The sequence below is a fragment of the Canis aureus genome, chromosome 10 (assembly GCF_053574225.1).
Source record: "Canis aureus isolate CA01 chromosome 10, VMU_Caureus_v.1.0, whole genome shotgun sequence".
In the NCBI taxonomy this organism is placed as follows: Eukaryota; Metazoa; Chordata; class Mammalia; order Carnivora; family Canidae; genus Canis; species Canis aureus.
This window is the reverse complement of record NC_135620.1, coordinates 47427575-47452900: the sequence shown is the minus strand read 5'-3', so window position 1 is coordinate 47452900 and position 25326 is coordinate 47427575. Positions and strand designations below refer to the sequence as shown.

General features: G+C 38.2%; 1 protein-coding gene across 3 annotated transcripts in view; it reads right to left on the bottom strand.

Moving 5' to 3' along the window:
- Nucleotides 1-25326, bottom strand: part of LOC144322332 (uncharacterized) — a 360447-nt gene that overhangs the window by 315873 nt on the left and 19248 nt on the right. For 2 of the 3 annotated variants that reach the window (XR_013387973.1, XR_013387972.1), the window contains exon 4: nucleotides 17450-20414. The exons of the other annotated variant lie outside the window; for it this stretch is intronic. The gene's annotated coding sequence lies outside the window, so the exon portion shown is untranslated. Of the gene's footprint in view, nucleotides 1-17449; nucleotides 20415-25326 lie in introns of those variants that run through there. 3 annotated transcript variants of the gene reach the window in all.

Here is a 25326-nt window from a genome sequence, read left to right as displayed (position 1 = left end):
GACTATCCTTGTTACTAGGAATATTAACGAAATACTAAAGAAATACTTTGATTATAACTATGTTGAATAGTAACTAAATGCCCTGAATACTAAAGTATGGAGTACTAACATATTCAAAGGTGGTGAGGCATCAGGTTGGCAACTTACAAATAGTTCAGGAAAAAAAAAAGTTCCTTGTGTGATATTCACAAGTATTTCTGTAAATTTATGATTGTTTCAAAGAAATATTTCAAAGACAACAACAAAAACTATTCCTACTTAGTCTTCTCCATCTCAACAAATGGCATCCCTATTTTCCCAATTGCTTCGGTCAAAAGCCCATCATTTATTATTCCTCTATTTCCTGACACTATTCATATCATCTGATGTATGGTCCAAGCATCTACCACCACCTCCACTATTATCACCTAAGCTAGTACCTTTCTCTGCCTATTCTATCTCAATACTCCTAACCAGTCTCCCCACTCACTCCTGCTTTACAACTGTCCCTAACCTACAGTCAATTCCCTACACAGTAGCCACAATGATACATTAAATGTTAATTCAGATCCTATTTCACCTCTGCTTAAAATACCCAATGGCTGCCCATGGCATCCTCTTTTTTTTTTTAAGATTTTTATTTATTTATTCATGAGAGGCACAGAGAGAGGCAGAGACACAGGCAGAGGGAGATGCAGGCTCCCTCCAGGGAGCTCGATGTGGGACTCAATCCCAGGACCCTGGGATCACAACCTGAGCAGAAGGCAGATGCTCAATCACTGAGCCACCCAGGTGCCCCACGGCATTCCTTTCTGTGAACTACCAGCTCCATCATGATCTGGCCCCTACTTATTTTTCTGACTCATCTCCTACCACATTCTGTGATGACTCCCCTTCTGTTCCAGCATCCTGCTGCTTCTTGAATTCAAACTTTTGCATTTTCTGATCCTTCTAAGTTCCCCCAAATAGTAATATGGCTTACTCCTTCCCAGCAGTCTGATTTTATCAATCACTATCTCCTTAGCAAACTCTTTTCTGACCATCATATTAAAAATGCACCCTCCTCCCTCATCCTAATGCTACACTTATCCCTCATCCCACTTAATTTTTCTTCATGGTACTTACCACAACCTGAGATTAAATTATTTATTTTCTTGTTTGCTTGTTTATTATCTGTCTCCTTGATGAGGACAAGGTCTCTTAATTTCTGAATCTCCAGGACTACCTGATGAATGAGTGAACATACCACTATCAACATTCAGATGCTCAGCGGTCAGCTAGGCTTACTCTCTAGTTACATGCTTTTGCCCACAAACCTCACAGTACTTGTGACTAAAGTTCCAGTCTCAGAAAAAGAAACCACAACTTCTGGAGGATCTCTAGGGTCACACAAATTACTCAAAACCAGGCGATCCTTGGGTGGTTCAGGGGTTCACCTGCCTTTGGCCCGAGGTGTGATCCTGGAGTCCCGGGATCAAGTCCCACATTAGGCTCCCTGTGTGGAGCCTGCTTCTCCCTCTGCCTGCTTCTCCCTCTGCCTGTGTCTCTGCCTCTCTCTGCCTCTCTCTCTCTCTCTCTCATGAATGAATAAATAAAATGTTTTAAAAAATTACTCAAAACCAAAAACCGTTTAATTATAAGGGCCCATTAAACTTTACCTTTGTCTATTCTAGAGAATGCCACCTACTTGACACTGATGCATTTTGCAGCATGTCTGTCTCTCCCATTTTGTGTGTACATCAACTATTATTTGTTGAGTTGAAAGTCCTGTATAAAAAGGAGATCTATGCAACGGAAGAAAAAAGGCAAAATAAAATTAACAAAGAGATGCAAAACTTGAGGACAAGTCAAACACAATGGGAAGAGCAAGAAAAAAACAGAGAAAATAGGACTACAGGATTATTTGCATTCTTTTGACTACCAAAGGAAGAGTAGCCAAGAACACACAGTCTTAAGAAGTAGAATTAAAAATCTTTGTCAAAGCTCTTTAAAAAAAAAAAAAAGATTTATTTACTTATTTTAAAGAGAGAAAGAGAAAGAGCTAGCAAGATGGGGGCAGAGGGAGAGGGAGAAAGAATCTCAAGCTGACTCCCCACTGAGCATGGAGCCCGAAGTGGGGCTTGAACCAATGACTGTGAGATCACAACCGGAGCCAAAACCAAGAGTTGGATGCTTAACTGTCTGAGCCACCAAGGCATCCCTGAAATCTTTGTCAAAATTCTTCTGCACAGGGCAGCCCGGGTGGCTCAGCGGTTTAAACGCCTGCCTTCCACCCAGGGTGTGATCCTGGAGTCCCAGGATCAAGTCCCACGTCGGACTCCCTGCATGGAGCCTGCTCCTCTCTCTGCCTGTGTCTCTGCCTCTTTGTGTGTGTGTGTGTGTGTGTGTGTGTGTGTGTGTCTATCATGAATAAATAAAATCTTTTTAAAAAATTAAAAAAAATTCTTCTGCACATATTCCATTCATAGTTACATACACTGGTAGTGGTTCTCTATTTTATGGAAATGACATTATAATGAAGGAAGAAAAAATTCATGCAAATAAAGTAAATAGTAATTAAAGGAGGGCCATTCTAGGTCTGGTTAATTTTGCATGTCAGAAAATGAGGGCTGTCTGGACAGAAATTTGGGAGGAGTTTGAACTATGAAGAATGAAGTCATCAAGAGAAAGGATACTAAGATCATAAAAGGATTATTTTGTGCATGACCATATGGGAGAGCCTCTGGGTACCCCTCCCCCACTGCTTCTTCTACCAATGCTATTAGTCAGTGGTAGGTAATAAGTCCTGTACTTGGGGTTCCACGTTGTCCTATCTGGTTTACTCCTCATCATCTCCACTTGGAAGGAAACTCCAGGTGCCGATAAAAGACAACACACCCAATTAAATCTGAATTTCAGATAGGCAACAAGGTTTTGTTCAGTATAAATACATTCCACACAATATTTGGGACATACTTCTATACTAAAAAATATTTGTTGTTTATCTGATATTCAAGTCTAATTGAGGCCCTTTATTTGTATTTGCTAAATCTGGGCACCCAACTCCACAACAGGGACCCGAGAACTGAGAAAAGGAAAATTTGACTTTTCTGGGGCCTGGGTAAGGAGTTCAGAGGAATTCAAAGTCTCACTGCTTTAATGGCTCCCTCTTCTGTCTTCATCATGCCAGAGAGCCAGACCCTCCCAGAAAAAGGTGTCACACCAAAGTTTCTATTTCTTTTTGTGTTCACATTTGCCCATCTACCCCTATACCTGCAAGGAGCTGCTATTCATTCATTTTTTCCTTTGCTGAATCTTTTCTCAATCAGACTTATTCTGATTCTAAAAGCAGTCTTTTTTAGGCGGTTTAGCACCGCCTGCAGCCCAGGGTATGATCCTGGAGACCGGGGATCAAGTCCCGTGTCAGGCTCCCTGCATAGAGCCTGCTTCTCCCTCTGCTTGTGTCTCTGCCTCTCTCTCTGTCTCTGTCTCTCTGTCTCTCATGAATAAATAAGCAAAATCTTTAAAAAATAAAATAAAAATAAAAGCAGTCTGCTCAGAAAAGGTCTCCTGGACATGGTTGTCTTACTTACAAATTTCCTGCTAGCATGCATTTTCATTATTGACAACCTATGTTGCAGAAGAATTTTTTTCTAAATGCTGGCCAATCCTTCCCTGAATCTTAGATGACTGCCTATTTATAAATACAGTCACTGAGGGGGATTGGGGGTGGGGTGATTGCCATTGTTTACTCATGTAACCACAGAAAAAAAAAAACAAAACACTAGAATTAAAACTCCAATATTAAAAATTCTATAACGAGAGAAATAGTTAGCAATAGGAAGTCTGATAGATGGTAACATCTGTGTCCCAAAAGATAAGCAGAGCACAGTAATGGGCAATTGGGAGCAATAATTTCTCAGCGGTCCCGGCAAGCAAGAAAGCAGTCAGCCTTTTGAAGATCCTTCATTCTTCTAATAAACATTAAGGTTTGGGATAGGGAGTTGTAGGAACTGAGGCTTTGCAAATTAGGCAAGAATCCCGATATCACATCTGGAATATGCTACTAGAATCTCAACAGCATCAGCTTGAGGGTAACTTAGTGTCAGTTTAGATCAGTTTCTAAACCTTGGCACTTCTGACATGGTGTGCCAGGTGACTTTGTTGTGGAGACTGTCCTATGTATTACAGAACGTTAGCAGTCAATCCAGGCCTCTACTCACTAGATGTCACTAGCACCCTCCCAGATGGGACAACCAAAAAAGTCTCTCAACATTGCCAAATATCCCCTAGAAGCCAAAAACCATCTCTAGTTGACAGCCACTACTCTAGAATAGAAGAGTGGTATTTAACCCTGGTGGAACATTAGAAGAACTTGGGTCTTTTTAAAAAGATTCCTGCCTCCCCAAAAAGAGTCGTGTTTAATTGGTGTGGGGGTGAGTTTAGGCACTGATATTTTGTAGAAGTTCCTTACCTGTTGTTCATATGCAGCTAGGCCTGAGGACTATTGCTCTAGACTTACTTAAAAAAAAAGAAAGAAAGAAAAATAATAACTGTGTCTTCAAAAGGATCACTCTTAGAAAACGAGGGACAGGGCTCAGGGCTGAGTCCACGTATGTACATCAGATGTCCTCAGCTGTTGAGCCCAGGTTTGGCAAAGCCTGCACTTGCAGATCACAGTCACTCATCCTGAGTTAACATGTTTTAATGCCACTTTTAAAAAATAATCTTAGAATTTTAGGCTATGTGTTATATTAATAAGGCTACAAGACAGGAAAAGGAACAGAAAAAAATTGAGTAATTGCAGAACTCTCATTTTTTTGTTGTGTTAAATAAAACTTCTTTATTAAATAAAAAAGAGGAAGTTTTCATTCACTGGTTCCTTTTTCCTTTTAAAAAAATCTGTAACCCTTTGGGAATCTGGGTGGCTCAGTCAGTTAAGTGTCTGAATCTCAATCTGAGGGTCATAAGTTTGAGCCCCACGTTGGGCTCTACACTGGGCATGGAGCCTACACACACACACACATTTTATTTTTAAAATGTCACCAAGTCCTGCTGAAAGAAATGCTGGATAATAAAGTGTGACTTTATAATGAGTGATTGGTAATAGGCTTACTGGTCTTTAAGGGGTGGTGTTAATGATCACACCTTGCTTGGTCATTTACACTACAACTCTGATAGACTCTGGCATCTGGGCAACATTTTCCTTTCTCTTCTGCCCTGGAAACCTTTAACATCCACTTTCATTGCACTACTGGGAAAGAACTCTAGAATGAAAATCTAGATCTCAAGGGCCTTCACGGGACTCCCTTCTTCCTCAACTCAACAAAAATAAATACAACAGAATAAGGAAGCACACCCAGTGAGGTGAGAGCCAGCTGACAAGCAGCAAGGGCAGCCACAGCACAGGAGAAAGTCTGGGGAAAGCTAGGGCAGCAGAGACACGGGAGACCACTGCAAATACACAATGTTCAGCTAGAGGAGAGCATGTGGACAAGAGAAAGATATGGGGGGGGAGGGGAATAAATATATGATGCAAGTCTGAGGAAAAAGAAAATTTGATCCCAAGGATTTGGAGCCAACAGGGCCCAGCCAGAGTTACATAATACTGGAGACAATCAGTAAAATGAGTCACACTCACTGGTATGAGAGAATGGGTTTTCGTAAACATTTGCTCTCACTCCTTTTGGAGCCCAGCACCTCTGGCACTAAGACAATCAAATCTGGGACCACTTGTAATACAACTGAACCCTGAAGAAAACATTCTGTTATCACAATAACCTGGAGATTACTCTTCATGGTCTGAGAGATCTCATGGGTGTGTTAGATATTTCAATACTGCCCTAAAGCCCAGGAAAGAGGCGCCACCCCTCTGTACCATGGGCTTTAGAGGGCTGGCATATCACAGACTTACAAATATTACCCAAAGAACACACAGGTGCCTCTGTCACCTAGGATCCAACATTCAGAACTGGCATAGCAGGACCCACAACCACAAACATCTGCTTTCACGACTCACCATCTGGGACCCAAAGAAACACTTCTCTCGTATTTTACTTAATCCTCTGACTTCAAAACAAGGGGTAAATGCCCCTGAATTCTGCGTAGGTTTGTGGGTTGTACCACTGTTGAAATCAGAGACAAACACTGACTTATGTGGGGAGGGTTTGAGTGGCAGAAGTGCTCAAATAAGAGAAAAGATAAATTAATTAACTTGTCAAATCCTTCCTCTCAGATAATATGAATACAATAGATTCCTGCATAATGAAATACAGTTTCCCAGGAGTACCATGATCCTGTTTTCTTGCTTCTCTCCATGTTCCAATTCACAGGTCTGGAGGTATTTATGAATCAGATCAGCTTTGGAAAATTAAACATGGTTGTTTAAGAACATTTTGCAATTCAGGGGTGCCTGGGTGCCTCAGTCCGTTACATTTCTGACTCCTGATTTTGGCTCCGGTCACTCTCTCAGGGTTGTGAGATAAAACCCCACTCAGCAGGGAGTCTGCTCCGGATTCTCCCTTTTTCTCTGCCCTCCCCCAATGCATGCACATGCTTTCTCTAAAATGAATAAATAAATCTTTTTTTAAAATTTGCAATACTGAATATTTCATAAATTTGTGTTTATGTAGGCTTAGATGTGATGCGATTGAAATATTGGCAATTAGATGGACACAGAACATAAAAAGTCCAAAAACTTCACTCACCATTATGAAAATACTTAAGATTTTATTATATTCATAAAAATTAAACTAAAATAGGGGATCCCTGGGTGGTGCAGCAGTTTAGCGCCTGCCTTTGGCCCAGGGCGCGATCCTGGAGACCCGGGATCGAATCCCACATCAGGCTCCCGGTGCATGTGTCTCTGCCTCTCTCTCTCTCTCTCTCTCTCTGTGACTATCATAAATAAATTAAAAAATAAAAATTAAACTAAAATAATTCAAAAACTTTAAATATTTTTATTTAAATGCTTACATTTATTATAATTTGTATGTTTTAATTATGTTGGATAAATTTATTATCCAATATTTAATAAGTATATTAGTTTTTTTGAAAAGCTACAAGAAAAATGATTTTAGCTTAAAAAATTTTTTTAAAGATTTTATGTATTCATTTGACACACAGAGAGAGAGCATAAGCAGGGAGAGCAGGAAAGGGAGAAGCAGGCTCCCCGCTGAGTTGGGAGCCAGATGCAGGGCTCAATCCCAGAACTCCAGGAACTCTACCTGAGCTGAAGGTAGACACTTAACTGACTAAGCACCCAGGCGCCCCCTTAAAGTTTTTTAAAAGATTATTTATTTATTTTAGAGAAAGAGAGAGAGAGAGAGAGAGCAAGGGGAGGGGCAGAGGGAGAGGGAGAGAGAAACTCAAGCAGACTCCATGCTGAGAGCAGAGCAGGAACCCGGGCTTGATTTTAGGACCTTGAGATCAGACCTGAGCCAAAACCAAGAGCTGGACATGTAACTGCCACTCAGGTACCCCTGACTTAAAATTTTAAATAAAAGTGTCTAAATTCCATACACTTTAAATGTAATTGCTTTTGATTGTTTATCCTTTAGTATTAGTTTTCAATTATTACTGTAATAAATTACTACAGCTCAGTGATTTAAAACAATACAAATTTATTATCCTGCCACTCCACAGGCCAGATGTCCAACATGGCTGAATTCAAGAACTGTATTCCTTTCTGGAGGCTTTATGGGAAAATCCATTCCTTGCCTTTTCCAGCTTCTACAGGCTAGCCACATTCCTTGGCTCATGGCATCCTTCCTCCATTTTAAAGGCCTGCAATAGCAGGCTATTTCCCCACATCACATCTTCTTGACCCTTACTCTATAGCTTCAGCCTTCCCTCAATTGCAGCTAGGAAAGATTCTCCTTAAGGCCTCATACAATTAGACTGCACCCACCTGGATAATACAAGATAATCTCCCCATAGAAGGTCCTTAACCTTAATCACATATGCAAAGTCCATTTTGCCACGTTAAAGGATTCAAGGTTTAGGCACGGAGGTCTTTAGGGGGCAATTATTCTACCTACCAATATCACTTGAGAATGAGCACAAGTCAAGATTAAAACAACAACACTTTGTGTAGGATATGCTTAGTTATACTGTAAAATATAAGTTTATGAAATCAGTTATTTACTTGTAGTGAAAAACAAGCCATTGTAAGGCTAATCACTTGTTATTGCAAATTCTAGATAAGAGTCATCACAAAAGGACATTCATTACAGCAAAAATAGCTACATCTGGATAGGATTCTAATCACAGGCTATTAACTCAATCAATGCCCAGAGTAGGATAGTTCATCTTTTATTGTAGTCATTATTGAAAAAAGCAGCTGGAGTGCCTGTTCAAATCTTTAGATCATTTGCTATTGCTTCCTTTTTATTGAGTTGGAAAAGCTTTTCATATACTCTGGATACAAAGACTTTATCAGACCTTCAAATGTCAGATATTTTGCAAATATTTTCTCTCAGTCTGTGGTTTATCTTTTCATTTTCTTGATAGTGTTTTTTATAAAGCAATTTGTAATTTTTTATGAAGTCCAATTATCAATTCTTTTTTTTCATGGGTTTGTAAGAGTTTTTGTCCTAAGAAACACTTACTTAGTTCAGGCTAACGAATTAAAAGGATTCGTTCAGGGATGCCTGGGTGGCATAGTTGGTTAAGCGGCCAACTCTTGGTTTTGTCTCAGATCATGATCTCAATGTCGAGGGATCAAGCCCAGTGTCTGGCTCCATGCTCAGTGTGGAGTCTGAGACTCTCTTTCCCTCTCTCTCAAGCAAATAAATCTTTTTAAAAAGATTAGTTTATACATTTTCTTCTAGAAGTTTTATAGTTTTAGGTCACTGATTCACTTCAGATGGCAAATAAGTATGTAACATAATGTACACCATTAGTCATTAGGAAAATGCATACTAAAACCACAAAGAAATATCACTATACACTAGAAAGGCTAAATTTAAGAAGAAAAAAACCTGACCATACTAGGTGCTAACAAAGACAAAAAGCAACTGAAATTCTCATATGGTGATGGTGGAAATACAAAATGGCACAACCACTTTGGAAGTGGCTTTAAAGACAAGGAATTTTGAGCTAGAAAAATCTTAGAAAAGAAATGTATTTCACCTTCTCTCCCATCTCTCCACTCTGAGGAACTTTCAGATGAGGAAAATGTGCCTCAAGGAAGAGCCTGCCTGTATCCTCTTGCAGCTTTTCTGTGGCAATTATTATCTTGACAACACCATAATCACACCCCTTATTATCATGTCTGGTTTGGGTAGTTTTCTCGCTTTATTGCTTTTCTTATTACACAATTATTATATCTGTATATATTCTCACTGTAAAGATTTAAACAACATAAAGATAATAAACCATGAAAGTTCCCTTCCCCTTCATCCTTACCCTATCCAACTCCCAGCCCCTTATGAAAATAATTTATCATTTTAGTTTGACAAATGTTCTTCTGGCTTTTCTAGCTCTTTCTAGTTTTTAACCTATATGCATGCATATATATACAAATAGACAAAAGTGATTTTTTAGCATAAATTGAATTGCACTATAGATATTATTCTATGACCTGCTTTTTCAACCAAATTACATGTCTGAGAGAAATATATATCGGTAATATATAATACATACATGCATATGTATAATACAATACATAATGTGTATTATATACATGTATATACATATATATATATATTAAATGAGGCCTAGGAAAAATTGGCCTATAACCTCTACTATATCTTCCTCTGTCTATATATACATATAATACATAATTCTACATTTTTAAGATTTTATTTATTTATTCATGAGAGGCACAGAGAGAGAGGCAGAGACATAAGCAGAGGGAGAAGCAGGCAGCCTGCGGGGAGCCTGATGTGGGACTCGATCCCAGGACCCCAGGACCACAACAAGGTGGCCTAATGAGCTCTATATTTTAATCATTTGTCTTTTATATACATGGCAAATATTTTCTCCCAGACTAATGCTTGTCTTTTTATCTTTGTTTTTGTATCTTTCATCCTATAAATATTTTAACTTTTATCATAATGTTTCATCATAATGTTTTACTCTCTAATTATGTACATCTTAATAATACCTGTTACTTTAATATCCTTAAAGCCAAATTCTACATATACATATGTTTCAATAGCTCCCTGAGAAACACATTAAAAAAAAAAGAATTCTGAAACTTTATTTAGCCCTTTATGGGTGATAATCAACCATTGGATAATTTTTTTAATGATTTTAAAGAATTCTTCAGTTTAATAACTGGCTTAGGGACGTCTGAGTGGCTCAGCAGTTGAGCGTCTGCCTTTAGCTCAGGGTATGATCCCAGAGTATATTAAAAAAAAAAATAACTGGCTTAAAAATGTTTCTTAGGTGAGAGTATGGGTTAGATCATGGGGGTCCAAGAGTCTTAGGCTACAGAAAGGGTAGGACTGCAGAGGCTTAGAGATAGGCAGGGACTGAGGAGTGACATCTGCTGCTTTTGAATTTCCACGTAAAGAGCTACACATTATCTGTGTTCTTAGCACCTTGAAGCCCTTTCACATATTGCTAGTTCCATTAATGTGGCTTTTTGCTATTCCTACTTTTCTTTCCAGCTATCCACATTTTGGCTTTTCACACCTCCATCAGAAGATGGCCAGAGGAAATAAAATGTATTGGAATAAAACCCTGCTCATTTGTCTACCAAGACTGTTGCCAAGACTGGACAAGGTAGAAATTAAATGTATTTTTATGGGAAAAGACTTCCAAACCTTTTTTCCTTGTGGCCCATTTAGGTAAACTAAAATACAAAAGAGAGGCAGCCTGGGTGGCTCAGTGGTTTAGCACCGCCTTCAGCCCAGGGCCTGATCCTGGAGACCAGGGATCTGGGGTCAAGTCCCACGTCGGGCTCCCTGCATGGAGCCTACTTCTCCCTCTGCCTGTGTCTCTGCCTCTCTCTCTCTCTCTCTCTTTCTGTCCCTCATGAGTAAATAAATAAAATCCTTAAAAAAATAAAATAAAATAAGATAAGATAAAATAAAATAAAATAAAATAAAATAAAATAAAATAAAATACAAAAGACCCACCTACAGTTTGGGCTTCCACTTTTCAGTGGAGGAAGAACTCAATGCTTTAAAAATTTTAATTTAAAAAAGAAACTAAAATCATGAAGATGTATGAAATTTTTGTATCTATAACAACACACAAATAGATCATAATGACGTTGCTTTTAATGACCAGAGAAAATTAAAATCTACAGAAATCTGTATTATTTTCTTATAAAATGATCATTTCACAGCCCACCAGGTAGAAACCCATGACCCAGAGGAACCCATGGATCCCATATTGGGAGGACTGCTGGCCGGAGATAGAAGCTTCAGAACTCTCTTCTGAGAAGTCTTGAAACTCCGTTGAGGGCCCTTGCGGCCTAGACGTGAGGAGTTTCCAGCTTCCAGCCCTTGTTGTAACCACAGAAGCTCCACTTTAATGAGACTACTACACAGTATTAATGAACGGTCTCCAGCTCTCATGCAAAGTTTAAGAATCACTAACTCAGAGTTAAATTCCTATGTATTATCTCTGATTTTGACTTACTCACACTATAACTATCACCCATAAATATAGGCAATACAAAGTTAACTATATAAGTTTACAGAGGGAATATTCTCAAATCCCTTTATTAGGTAAACTTGTGCTGCAAATTACCTGGATCAAAAACTAATATATAAATGCTGAGAGCAGTGTATTTGGGAATAATAAATACACTCTAATGAAGCATCTTGAAAGGGAAGAGTCTCAGGTATGCTGAGAGGTTAGGCATTCAAGTGTAATGTTCCTGGTTTTGACCATTATTTTTAAATACAATTTCATTGTAGTGCATCAGTGGCCAGGAGTAGGAACTGATTCTACAGTAAGAATGAGATGCTGCAGATAATGGGGCTAAATGAGACACTATAGGTAATGACAGACTTTCACATCTTCATATTCATGGGAAGAAGTCAGAAATACATGGCATCATATACTAGAGCAATAGAGCAGTTGAATGTTTTCCAAACTCACTTATATAATCAGCCACAATGTCAAACAAAGGATGGGTTTTAATAGAAAAATGATCCAAGCACAGCAACGGCAAAGGTGAAGTTGGAAGGGTTTTTTCCCCCTCTGTTCTGCAGTGGAACAGCCTGAATAGTAACTTTTGGCAAAAAGCTAGTGCTTATGAAGTTTCCTTAAGGTATCATTTTCCAAGTAAATTTATTTCACAAAGACCTACATCCTTGCCAACCTTCATGAAGAACAGTTGATTCAGCCCTACTCTACTGGCAATAGTAAGTGAAGTTCTCACTCTCAGGATCAGTTGATTGGCTTTACTTGATGATTATTTGTTTCATGCCTATCTCCCCATCAGACTGTAAGTCTGAAGAGAACTGGATTAAATCTGTCTTCACCACTGTATGCTTATTACCAATACAGTGCCTGGCACATGGTCATTGAATAAATATTTGTCAAGAGAATGAATGTACTTGCCAGGAGAACATGTGACTTCCAAGGCCAAGTTCAAGGTCTTTAAAAGCTTCAGTAGCAAGGGGTCCTTCTCCTTTCAATCCTCTAGTATATATTTCTTTGATTTGTGTTATTTCTGTCTCCTTTCTGCCCTCAAAGTTTGTTTGAGGGCAGGACTTGTGTGTGTGTGTGTGTGTGTGTGTGTGTATAAGCTTTCAAGTACCTACGATGATACTTTGCACATGATAGAGACTCGATAAATATTTATTAAACAAATGAATGAGATTACTGGATTTTCTTAGAGGTGACAACTGTTCTGAATATATTTAGCATATTTTCTGACAACAAAACTATGGTTAATTATGGAGTGCTGTGTAGAAAGTTGTAGTTTTGTAATTTTTATTAATAAAAACAATAAACATACATGTGCGTATCAGTATGCACAATTTGGTGGTGTGAGTCTGGCTTGCTTCCTGGCACATAAACCATGGAAATCCTGAGAAACAGTCACCTTACAGCCAGTGCCTAACCCAGGAATTTTTTAATCCTTGAGGTTTCACAATGGCTTAAGCATGCTCTTTCAAATGTAGTAACACTGGTGGCTCAGTGGTTGAGCATTTGCCTTCAGCCCAGGGAGTCCTGGGATCAAGTCCCACATCAGGCTCCCTGGGTAGAGCCTGCTTCTCCCTCTACCTGTGTCTCTGCCCCTGTGTGTCTTTCATGAATAAATAAATACAATATTTTTAAAAATGCAGTAACACTGATATGCAGATACATTTATTGCCCACTCACAAAGCCATTCTTCAATATGATTACAATATGCCTTCCTGGGCAGCCCGGGTGGCTCAGTGGTTTAGCGCCGCCTTCAGCCCAGGGTCTGTTCCTGGAGACCCAGGATAGAGTCCCACATGGGGCTCCCTGCATGGAGCCTGCTTCTCCCTCTGCCTGTGTCTCTGCTTCTCTCTCTCTCTCTCTCTCTCTCTCTCTCTCCCCCCCTCTCCCCCTCTGTCTCTCATGAATAAATAAATAAAATCTTTTTAAAAAATAAAAAAATATATGCCTTCCTGGATGTCATTAAAAATCAGCATCTTATTTTTCTAGAATAGGTTAGCATGAGAGCAGGTAATGGAAAATAGGATTCCTCAAACCTCCTTTATCTTACTGGTTCTGTGCTACAACTTTGACAGTCCACTTCCAAAGTCAAGGTATGCTTCTTGCAAAACCTAGACATCTTTGAGCAACTTGTTTTGTTCTTAACACATGTTCTCAACAGCTTAATAAATAATATCTTTACAACTTGTTTAGGGCAAAATAATGAATCCTTGGCAGATGCTCATCCTCTCCTTTGCAATTAGAGGAGTCAAATTCAGACTGCTTTAACCAAAACTCAATTCTAGGGCAGAAAGCAGTCCTAAAAACTGTTAAAATTCAAATACTTGGTAACTGTATCACAGCAGGTGCATTTGAGAAAGGGCTATTATTTTAAAAGATAAATTGTACCTTGCTGAGGAATTTCAAATATCATCTGAATATATTTATAGCAGAAATGCTCCCAAGTTTACAAAGAGCTCTCAATGAAATTGCAACCTTGTATAGACAAGTGTCGATGGAGGAACAATTTCAAAACCATCCCCTTTTTTATTTCTTCATGGGGTCTACAACAATGCTAGGGCATGAAAGTTGATGATTAGGACATCATGCAGCTTTTCCTGCCTCTCTTGCCTTTCATCTGTCCATATTGCAAGTTTCATGGAAATGACAGATTTTATGCTTTACCTCATCATCCTCTGATTGCTCTCCTCAGTTCCTTCTTTTCCTAGTGAATCTGTTTTACTGATGGGAAAACCCACATCTTTATATCCCGGTATTTCAGTTTCATATTATATCATAGACTTTATTTCCAGTTACTACAAAGTCATCAATTATCATTTTCCAGAACTGCATTACAATCTGTCCTTCGGGTGTATCTTCAATTATTTAACCATTCACTTCTTATTGGGTCACTTAAAACTTGTTGCCACTTTGAGTAATGGCTCAGTGAAAAACTCTGTACACATCATTTTTTTCTCTGCTATTTCCTAGGGATACATCCCAAGAATGTAATTACTTTAAAAAGGTAATTATTCAGAAGGGAAATTACTCAGCTCATAATCCTAATAAGGAGAAACAATTTTAAGTTAATCCAATAAAAAATTTGTATTGAAAGGCCATTTGGTGCTTTTATCTTTACCTAACTTTTAGGGGTCCTATGTTTAACTAGCTAAATGACTACTGAAATCATCTAATTTCACTGAGCTTCACGTTCCTTTGGGTTGGATAAAACTGGATTGTGCGTTCCAGCTCTCTAGAATTAGATACCAATCACTACACTACAAAAGTGAATTCATGCAAGGCCTGTTATTATGTCTAGAAGATCAATCTTCCTTCAAGTGTCCTCAGAAATGCAGTGACCAGAGGCTAACCTTCATCAACTGATGAAAGAAGTACAACACATGCTGGAACTGCCACTAAAGGGTCAGGATCATCTGGTGCTGGATAAGAGTATCAATGGGAAAAAGTTCACTAAAAGAACCTTATTGAAACATCCAATTACCTGGTGTCTGTTCAAACACGGAATCAATTGGAAGTCAAGATCTGTACAACAATGATGGTCTTGGGAGATCTGTAAAAGATGGCCTTGGAAGGGCCAGACCTACTAGACCTCTTCATGGCTTGAAGCAAATGGACTCACAAGAAGCCTTCAGTAGCATGTAGTTAAGATCCAGACTTTTGGTCCAAAAGTAAATAACAATTCACAGGAATAATTAAGGATAAAAATAAGAGCACATTTGTGAGAATTAATATTATATAAATTTGAGGAAAATTAATATTAAATAAGCTTTACAAAAAACTAACATTTATAGCCAATTTAAGGGCTTAACACTATAAAGCAAAACACTCTGGTCCTGCCTTCTCCCTTCTTCCTATTTTTTGATTGTTGGGCCTCACGATTCAATGTTGGTTTTAAAATATGGGCCACGTGGAAGACTAGAATAGTTGCAGATATTCAAATACAAATGAATACACTGGCAAGACTATGTATCATGGAATATAATATAAAGACAAACATTCCTACCATCCCTCAGCCAAACATGCTTGAAGATGCTGTTATAGGAGATGAAATGTAATGGTAATGAAAAAGGATGGATCTTTGAGAAGAATAGGGAGCATAACATGTGATGTCACCTGCAATAGCTCTGCACAAGTTACTTTTGTTCAGATTTAAGGTTTAGCTTGCTTCTGCATTGTCACAAGGCATCATAAAATCAATAAAATATTTCAAGATTCTTTAAGCCAGACAGATCTCTGTCTTTTCTATTCTATCCTGGATCCTAAGCTATTTCACCTTTTATATTAGTATTTTATCATATACAGTACTATACTCTTAATATTTCAAGGATGAGGGATGAGTTATCTCACAAAGATACTGCAAAATTCATGAGTTCAAGTTTGGAGATTTTATTTTTTACAAAGGTTTAATCAGATTTTAGAGAGTTAGACTCCCTGATTTCTCTAACAATACTGCTTGCCTTTTGTATATTAAGAAATTTTCTCTATCAAAAACAATATAAGGTAGATCGGAAGAGAACTTGACCTCAAAATATCTAGAATGTATAATGGCCACAGCAGCATTTGGAGACCCCATACGAAACAACCAATATGTATCTATTTTTAGAGGTACTAATGATGTAATTTGTGATACAAAATCAAATGGCCTCTATTACCATTACTCCTTGGAATGGCAAATTAAGAGAATACCCTTTATACAGCCTTTCACAGAATCTACTGAAATAAGCTTGAATTTGCTTAAACTATGTCTCTTCAGTGGCCTTATTTCCTACTACCTTTGAAGAAACAAACTGTTTAAAACATTAACAGAGACTATATATTTCTGTGGCAGATAATACTATGTTCTCACCAAAACATTTCCTTTCCTTCCTGGGTACTCAGGAAGATCTAATTTACCTGCCTCCTTTCATCCTATTAAAGTGTTGTGAGTACTTCTAGACAGTTAGTATCTAGAAGAAATGTAGTAAAGATGATTGGATATCAAGTTAAAAGAGGCTGGATTTCTGATTCACTGTTTTGAGAAGAGCTCACCAGGAGAACAGGCTGACCAAGAACATTTCATCAGATTCTATGAGAGCAAAAAATAAAGTTCTATTATACCGAGCCACTGAAATGTGAATGTTCTGGTTATAGTGTCTAGCAGTAATTATCCTAGCTAGAATAACTTGCTAGTATCCACCATGTGGAAGAGTAGAGTACTAAATAAATGCTTATTGAGTTTATTACATTTTTCATATTCCAATGCTTGCTAATTCCACCTTAATTCATTTCAAGGGGTGACCAAAGCCTAAGTTCCACCCAACACAAACCAAACATCAAAATCACCCCAATCTTTCTAAAAATACAGGTTCAGAGATGCCTTCCACAGACATGCTAAATGGGTAGGTTTTCAGATGGGGCCCAAGAATCAATACCTTTTATAAAGCTTTCCATGCGATTCTCATGTATAGCAGCCATGTTTGGGAAGCCTGGGCTAGAGTTTTAACAAGAGGAAAATAAGGACTACTCTCATCCCTTTCAGCACCAAGGACAACACCTTTAGCACCAAATACATTCTACATTCAATGAAACTTTGTAGTAAATTTGTTAACAAATTGCAGGGGCTGACTCGGGCCAAATAATGAGGGCAACCATGCTCTACACTAAAACAATTTTTTTTCTCCTTTATTCTATCAGTTGTCTAGAGCTCTGCGTTTCCTTTCTCCTATCAAAATCTACTCTCAGGGTGAAAAACATCCCTTTCCTACTTTCCACTAAATAATAATATTAGTGTCTCTCAAACTATCTATGACAAAGGTCCGTGGAAGCCAATACTTTGGTAAAATGCAATAAAAAGAAATTATGAGAAAGTGAAATTTAAAAATCAAAGGTATACAAAATATGAGTCTTAATTTTTTTTGTTATTGGCTTTAAGAGACTTAAAATTACATTTCAAAGAAATAAAACCAAAGCAAATATACATAGGAAAAAAAATCAGCATCACAGACTAGCCCAGTCTGCAGACTATACTTTTACAAACACTGGTATAAATTATTAAAAAGCAAAATCTTCTGCCTGTGGATATTTCTATTTCCACTGACAAAATATGTATGCTGCCTTTGTTTTAGAATGCTAGCCATTGGCTAGCCAGTGATATTGAGACAGGGGTGTTTCCCAGGCCCTTCAGAAGTTGGCAGGAACACCTGCCAAGCCTGTGCTCAGAATTAGTGAGTTGGCCAAGCAGGGGCAGATCCTGAAGAAAAAAAGTTAGCAGCAAAGGTTGAAGAGAATTTTCACACTTTGGTTATGGTGAAATCCCAAGCCCATCATTTGAAGCAATGTGGTCCTCGACTTGTACCTTTGCTTTAGTTGAACTGGCTATTGTCAAAATTCAAATAATATGCGAAAGCACTAAAGATTTAAAATGTGGAAATGTTTTAAATATAAAATTAAGCCAAGTAAAGCAATTTTGATCAGCAGACATATTTGCTATCAAATGGGGAGAAAGCTAACAGGGAACTAAAAATGATATTACCAATAAGAAACCGAAACAATAATTTAAAATTAAGTAAATGGGTCATTTAGGGGCTCATTGACAGATTCTTAATAAAGACCATAAGATGCATTAAACATTAGACTTTATAGAGATAACATTTGTAACTTTAATATGACAATTTTATGTGATGAGAAAAACCATGGATTTTGACTTATTGTCTATTGGACACAGTGCTAGAATTATAATTCCAACATTCTGTCTTTGAGACCTTTGCCTTGAATTAAGTTGATTAGAGGACTAGAAACAGTACACATCAGTACACTTCTCATAAAACTGTACAATAGTTGGGATTTATATTGTCCTCCTGCTTCCCTCCATTTTGGCACCACTGCCATTCTTTGAACACCCCCCCATCTTGTCCTCTACCTCAGCTCCCCCGTCTGTTCCCATTCTCTACAGAGTCTCCTTCCCTTCCCCACAACTTTTCCTCCCTGCAATTTTGCAAGCTAGCTCTATCCCAGTGATTGGTTTCAGCTTGTAAAACTGTATCTTTGCCATTATGCAATCAAATCAGAGAGCCTCTGCTTCACAGTTGGGTCCTGGGATGAGGAGACTCTTGTGAGTCTTTATCCAATCTCTGTTAGGAATGTAAAAAAGGGAAATGGAAGCAATTATCCCACTGATTTCAACTACAAATCCTATTTTATCAAAGTTGTATGAATAACAAGTATTCTGTGAAAATGCTGCTCTCTAGTGCAACAGAACTGCAAATAATGTAAGTCTATTTCTTACAATCCCACCCAACATGTCCCAATAGGTTCAAATCTAACAAAACAGAGGTAGTGGTAACTGGATCATAATGTAAGTATGGGTTAAAGATGGGAAATTCCAACCATGAGGAAGTTGTAGTGGGAGGTAAGTATGCTTAACTAAATATTATTATAGTTACTTAACCAGAGGTCACAGATAAGAATATTACCAATCCATCAATAGACAATTACTAACTGCCTATTATGCATTCAGGAATGAGGTATGAAGACAGAGGAAGTAGAAACATGGCCTCCAACTTCATGGAATTGTTTACAATTTGGTCCGGGTGAAAAGATAAGAAATACAAAAGTACATGTTTGAGAGCTGGAGAATGTGGTACAGACTCTAAACCCTTACTGTTTAATATGAGTAGTCACTTGTCACATCGAGCACTTGAAATGTGGCTAGCCTAAAATGGGACTGTTTATAAGTATAAAATACAAACTAGATATCTAAGGCCTAGAACAAAACAAAAATATCTCATGAATATTTTTTTATATTTTTATATATTTATTCATGAGAGATACAGAGAAAGAAGGCAGAGACATAGGCAGAGGGAGAAGCAGACTCCCTGCAGGGAGCTTGATGTGGGGCTCAATCCCAGGACCTTGGAATCATGTCCTGAGCCAAAGGCAGATGCTCAACCACTGAGCCACCCAAGGTGCCCCTTATGAATAATTTTAAACTGATTATATGTAGAAATGAAAATATTTTGGAAATAACAGATGAAATAAAATATTAAAATTCATTTTACCTATTTCTAGAAAATATAAAATTATATATATGTTTTGTATTTTATTTGTTAGAGAACACGGCTTTAAAATTTGTATTTCAGGGGCACATGGGTGGCTCAGTCAGTTAAGCATCTGCTTTTGGCTCAGGTCATGATCCCAGCATCCTGGGATCAAGCCCATGTTGGACTCTTTCCTCAGTGGGAGGTCTGCTTCTCCCTCTCCCTTTGCCCCTCCTCCTCTCATTCTCTCTCTCTCTCTCTCTCTCTCTCTCTAACAAATAAATAAAATCTTTTTTAAAAAAACTGTTTTTCAGAGGAATGGGAGCTTAGTAGAGAATGGGGTATCTGGGTCCCCTGGAAGAAATGGACCCTGAATAGGCTTGCTGAACTTGCAGAGGCAGAGAGAATAAAAGGCATATCAAGTCTGGGAAATGAGTTGATGGGATTAAAGTGGGGAGAGAAGGTAAGAAAGGGAACAGAGGAAGGAGAAGATACAGTTTGGGAGAATTACAAAGAACCACCTGATGAGGATGGAGGAGGAGGAAGACAGAGGGAGTACAAAGAGATTGAGTCTTTAAAGCCAAGTATAGGTTTGGAGTACCTCAGAAGTAAGACAACTCTTGAAAGGGTTTGAGTAAGGGAAATTTTGGATAAAAGCTGACATTAAGGAAGGAAACTCGGGATCCCTGGGTGGCTCAGCAGTTTGGCGCCTGCCTTTGGCCCAGGGCGCGATCCTGGAGTCCCGGGGTCAAGTCCCGCGTCGGGCTCCCGGCGTGGAGCCTGCTTCTTCCTCCTCCTGTGTCTCTGCCTCTCTCTCTCTCTCTGTGTCTATCATAAATAAATAAATAAATAAATCTTTAAAAAAAATAAAAATAAGGAAGGAAACTCTAGAAGTATTTTAAAACTCTCACCATATTAGAATGTTCTTACATCATCATTAAATTCAGATTCCCAAATAATATCACAAACTAATACTACAATAGCCACCCAATTCAACGTGAAATAACAGCACATTCTCACATATTCAAATAACCTTACCCGATAATCAAAGTTTGTTTTTTGTTTTTGTGTTTATGTGTATGTGTGTGTGATTTTCAAGTGCTATCACACAGAGGTGCTGTGATTTCTAACAGGAAGGGGAAGAAGACAATGGAAGGTAAAGTAAGGTAGGAGGCTTAGAAACACAGATGATGCCATCTGAATTAACAGTCCCTGTTCATTATCTACAAAAGCTCTCTTTTCTTGAAAGCCCTTAGAAATGACGAAGTGTTCATCAATAAACATCAATTCCTTTTAAATCATGTTTGCCAGTCTGTCTTCCTCTATCTCACTCTTTATATTGGCCCAGAATGTGACTGTCACAAATATCGGGGTGAACAAGATTGTGAAATGTGGTCATAAAATAAGCAATTATTTTTAAACTCATCTTTGTCACATCGTGATGCTCCACAAAGCACCTTTCCCTGGGCTACGATTCATTTTAATTGATCCCATCAGAACCATATCTATATCCTGAGTGACTTCACAATACCCTCTATTTCCAGAGAAGCCCGTCAGGTTATGGGTTTGTTAGTAATAAAAATTACCAAGGAGCAGTCTGCAGATGATAAAAGCAATACAAATTCTAAGGAGAAATAATAAGAGAAATAATGAGCATCCCACTCACTCCTTGGAAGTGAACAATTCTGGGCTCCCTGAAGCAACACTTAACCTACTGTATTAAACAGCAATGGATAAATATTAGAAATGTTGATGTCAGGCTTTTAGAGTCCACTGGCATCAAAACATCATTTAAAAGTTAAGTTCTACTAAGTATTTTTCATCAAATTTCCTTCCATAGTATTCTCTTCCTAGTAGGACAGAGCCTTAAACCCCTGAAGAATAATTTTGCTCCTGTTTTAATGATTTGTTTACTGGTTCACTCCAGAGTGCGAGCCGGAAAAAAAGAGAAGTGTCATAAAGTCTTTTATGTACCGTGATTTTCCACGATGTCACTATTGGTAGCACTTCCCATTGCCAAAACTATTTGCAGAGCTGAGTAAATGAGCATCCAGCAAGCTGCTGTAGGGACTTCAGCACCAACCAGATCACAGACCTCACACATTTCACCTTCACCCAGCCTCCTTGGGGTTGTACCCGCTAAACCTTTATGGTATACAGAGCAAGGAAAGTGATAGAAAAGCTCCAATTACATTGACAGCTCTTTTTCTCTATCACAAGAATTAGTTGGACTGGAAGGTAAGTTATTCTGCGGGAGTGAGAAAGAAGTGATCCAAGAGCCTGAGAGGGCCTTCACATTAAGGAGACTATCTTAGGGTGGAAAGCTGACTTAATGTATAATTTATTTGAAGTGACTCTGAGGGGGTCTTTTCAGGAAGAGGTCCATTCTGAACTGGAAGAACCTTGCAAGATGCAGATTCTAGTAAGCTAAAAGGGCTGGATACAAAGGGGGCAGGAGTTAATGTTAAATAAGCAGTACCAGCCTGCTGCCCTCCCATGCTCCAGGCTGAGAGCCAGCATTACTCAATCACAGCACTGTTATCACAATCCTTGTCGATAAAGGGATCCAGACACCAAAAACTTATAAATGGGCATTTGCACTTAAGGTGAACTCCATTTGCCATACTTGCTTGACTTTAGGCTTAAAAGTGAAAGGAACCACCATTTTCCTTGGCAACTTGATTTATCCAATGTCACTTGGGAGAAAGGAAAGAAAACAGGCAGGTAAAACTTCAGAGGAGGGCAAAGATAAACAACTTGACATACTAATACTAAGGATATAATCATAAAAATAATTGTCAGCTTCTGAGTCCCTATACTTAGAATTTGCCCGACATTTTAAGTGTCATTTCTAATCTCTATGATAACCCTTTGCAGTGGGCATTATTATCATTCCCCTCCCATTCCTTCTTTCCACAGAGGAAACTGGAATGCAAAGAAGTGACTTCCCCCACACCAGAGAACTCATAAGTAGCAGAGCAGAGAACTCTGATCTTCTGGTTCCAAGTCCCAAATTTTCTCTTCTAAGCCATTCTCCAAAGTGGAAGTTGGTTTTAAAGGTATGCACCTATTTGGGGCACCTGGTGGCTCAGTGGGTTGGGCATCCAACTCTTGATACCTACTTGCGTTATGGTCTTGGGGTTGTGGGATGAAGTCCTGCATTGGGCCACATACACACTGGGCATTGGGCCTGCTGGGGATTCCCTCTCTCCCTCCCTCTCCCTCTGTCCCTACCCCACTCCCACCTCACATGCTCACTCTTTCTCTTTTAAAAATAAAAAAATTAAAAATAAATAAAAAATAAACGTATATACCTATTTAATATTTATCTTTTATTTATGGGAAGTGACAGTGGTTTTCTAATTACAGAAGGATATAAACTCTTCCTTTAAAATAAATTACATTTCAAATACTAACATTAAAAAAAAACAAAAACAAAAACTAACATTGATTTAAAGAAATCTATAAGAAAGTAACATATTTACAAGAACATGGCAAAAGGCACTGTGGTTAAATACAACCATTTACTAGTAAGTCAAAGTGAAACAGCTTGAAATAGTGACTTTTACTCATCACTCCTTAAAGCTCACACAAAAGCAGCAGTACTCAAACATGGCCATACAGGGCAGAGAAAGAGTTTACTGGCCTATTGGGCTTCCTCTTCTATATGCTTGGGAAGCTCCCTCTATGTTAATGAAGTGCTCACAGGCTTGCAAAGGAGTTTTCCATTCTCAGTAAACTGAGCTTGCAGTCAGGAAATATAGAGGTGTCTGTTTTGCACTATATTCCTGTGAGATCAGGATCCGTGCTTGTAATAGTGACAATTAGCTAACATATACAATCAAGCAATGCAAATGAACTAAGGGAAAGCAAGGGGAGAAACCTAGGAGCTGGTTTCCTTTTCCAGATACCTTATATAAACAGTACTCAAAGACTGACCAAAAGGTGGTTTTTGAAGGTGGACTGGGACAAATGCTTTGAGGACAAGTTAGAGTTTCTGTAGCACTCCTGAAATGACACACTACACAGACGTCTCCATTAACTCTAAAGGGTAACCCATTCCTACTTCCAATAACAGCTGATGGATAGCAATATAAGTTCCCAGAGTGATTTCCTGATTTTTTCCCACTTTTTTATTTTTAGAGAAAATTCTAACATCAAACCACCCCTAGGCAATATCATCTACTGACATCATTAGTAAATGGCATTAATATGGTTCCTTAATTAGAATTAAGGACTAACTTTTCCTCCCACATGTCAAAATTTCTGGAATTAGATCATACCTTGTATCTAACTATACATTCAGTGTGGTCTTTCTTTTTCCTTCTTCATTGCATTTTCCACCTGATTTTGGAATTGGGTAAATATAATGCTCTCATGTTTTAGTAGGAATTAGGTAGGATCAGTCATAATTTTAGAAGTATGTCACCATATATAAGCCTCTCTTCATATTATTGGCTTTGAAGTCATTTCTTTTTTAAACCATTAAACACTGAAATATGTTGCTGGGGAAAATGCATTCGAGCAAGAGACCAAATGGTAGAAAGAAAAAAAAAAGATAAATCATAAAAAGAATGCCACTGTGTTTCGAAGGTTAGAGTCACCTTACTATCAAGAGAGAAAGTCTAGAGCAAGAAAAACCAGATAATTCATAAATTGAAAATTCCAGTTCTCATTTCTATTTATTTTTAATAATTCCATTTGTGTGTATGTGTTAGATCACAAGGTCATGATGTTACTCTTCATGCTGGATTCTCATGTAAAACACTAATAAGTTTTATGATAATGATTTATGGGGTTAGCTATTCATCTTCCCGACAGAGTTACCTACAAAGAAACAATTTTTTTGCCTCTGAGATGGGATGTCATGAAAGGAACGGTTTCCAGATGCTTTGATTTAAAAAAAAAAAAAAGCTTAAAGAACAAATGCAACCTAAAATTCCAATGCAGGCAAAACTCATCTTGTTAACAAACAGTGGCTACTTTTGGTGAGAAAGAAGGGGCTAAAAAAAAAAAAAAAAAGAAGAAGGGGGTAGTGATGGAGAAGGAGCCTGAAGGTCCCTTCTGGAGCAGGGAGGCTGACAATGTACTTTTCCCTGCCCTAGATGGTGATTACACAGGTGTGTTTACTTTGTGATAATTCACTGAGCTGTACACCTATGAACTGTGCATTCTTCAGGATACGTGCAATGTTCCTCAAATAAAAAAGCTTACAAAATAAATGCAACGTATACAGGATTTCCTGTAATATATTATTTGTTGACCAAAAAAAGAAAAGAAGGTGGGGTCTATTCTGCCCTCAGGTAAACTGCACTAAGGGCTTTAATATTACATTGACCACATGGTAAATGTTGACCATTAGAACATCAATCTTATGTTCTCCCAAGTCATCTGTTCTCTAGCATATTCAGAATAGAATATACCTCTATATACATAACACTTTCTGATCAATCTCAAAGAATAACACTAAACATGAAAATCAGAAATACTGATCTTGTGTTGGTATAAAGATATTCCTATTGAAGTGAAATAGTTTCTGTAAAATTGTAGACTTGCTGTCCTAACACACATAACTGGTGTAGGAAATATCCACAAGTGAAAATGACCTCTTTCAGTAAGCAGGTTCCAACAGGATAGTTTTAGGCTATGGATGTTGTATTCCTCTATCTTGGGTTATCCAGGTTACTGAGGATGAGAGACTCAGTAAGAACTACCCTCTTCTGCCCCCAGCACCAAATTG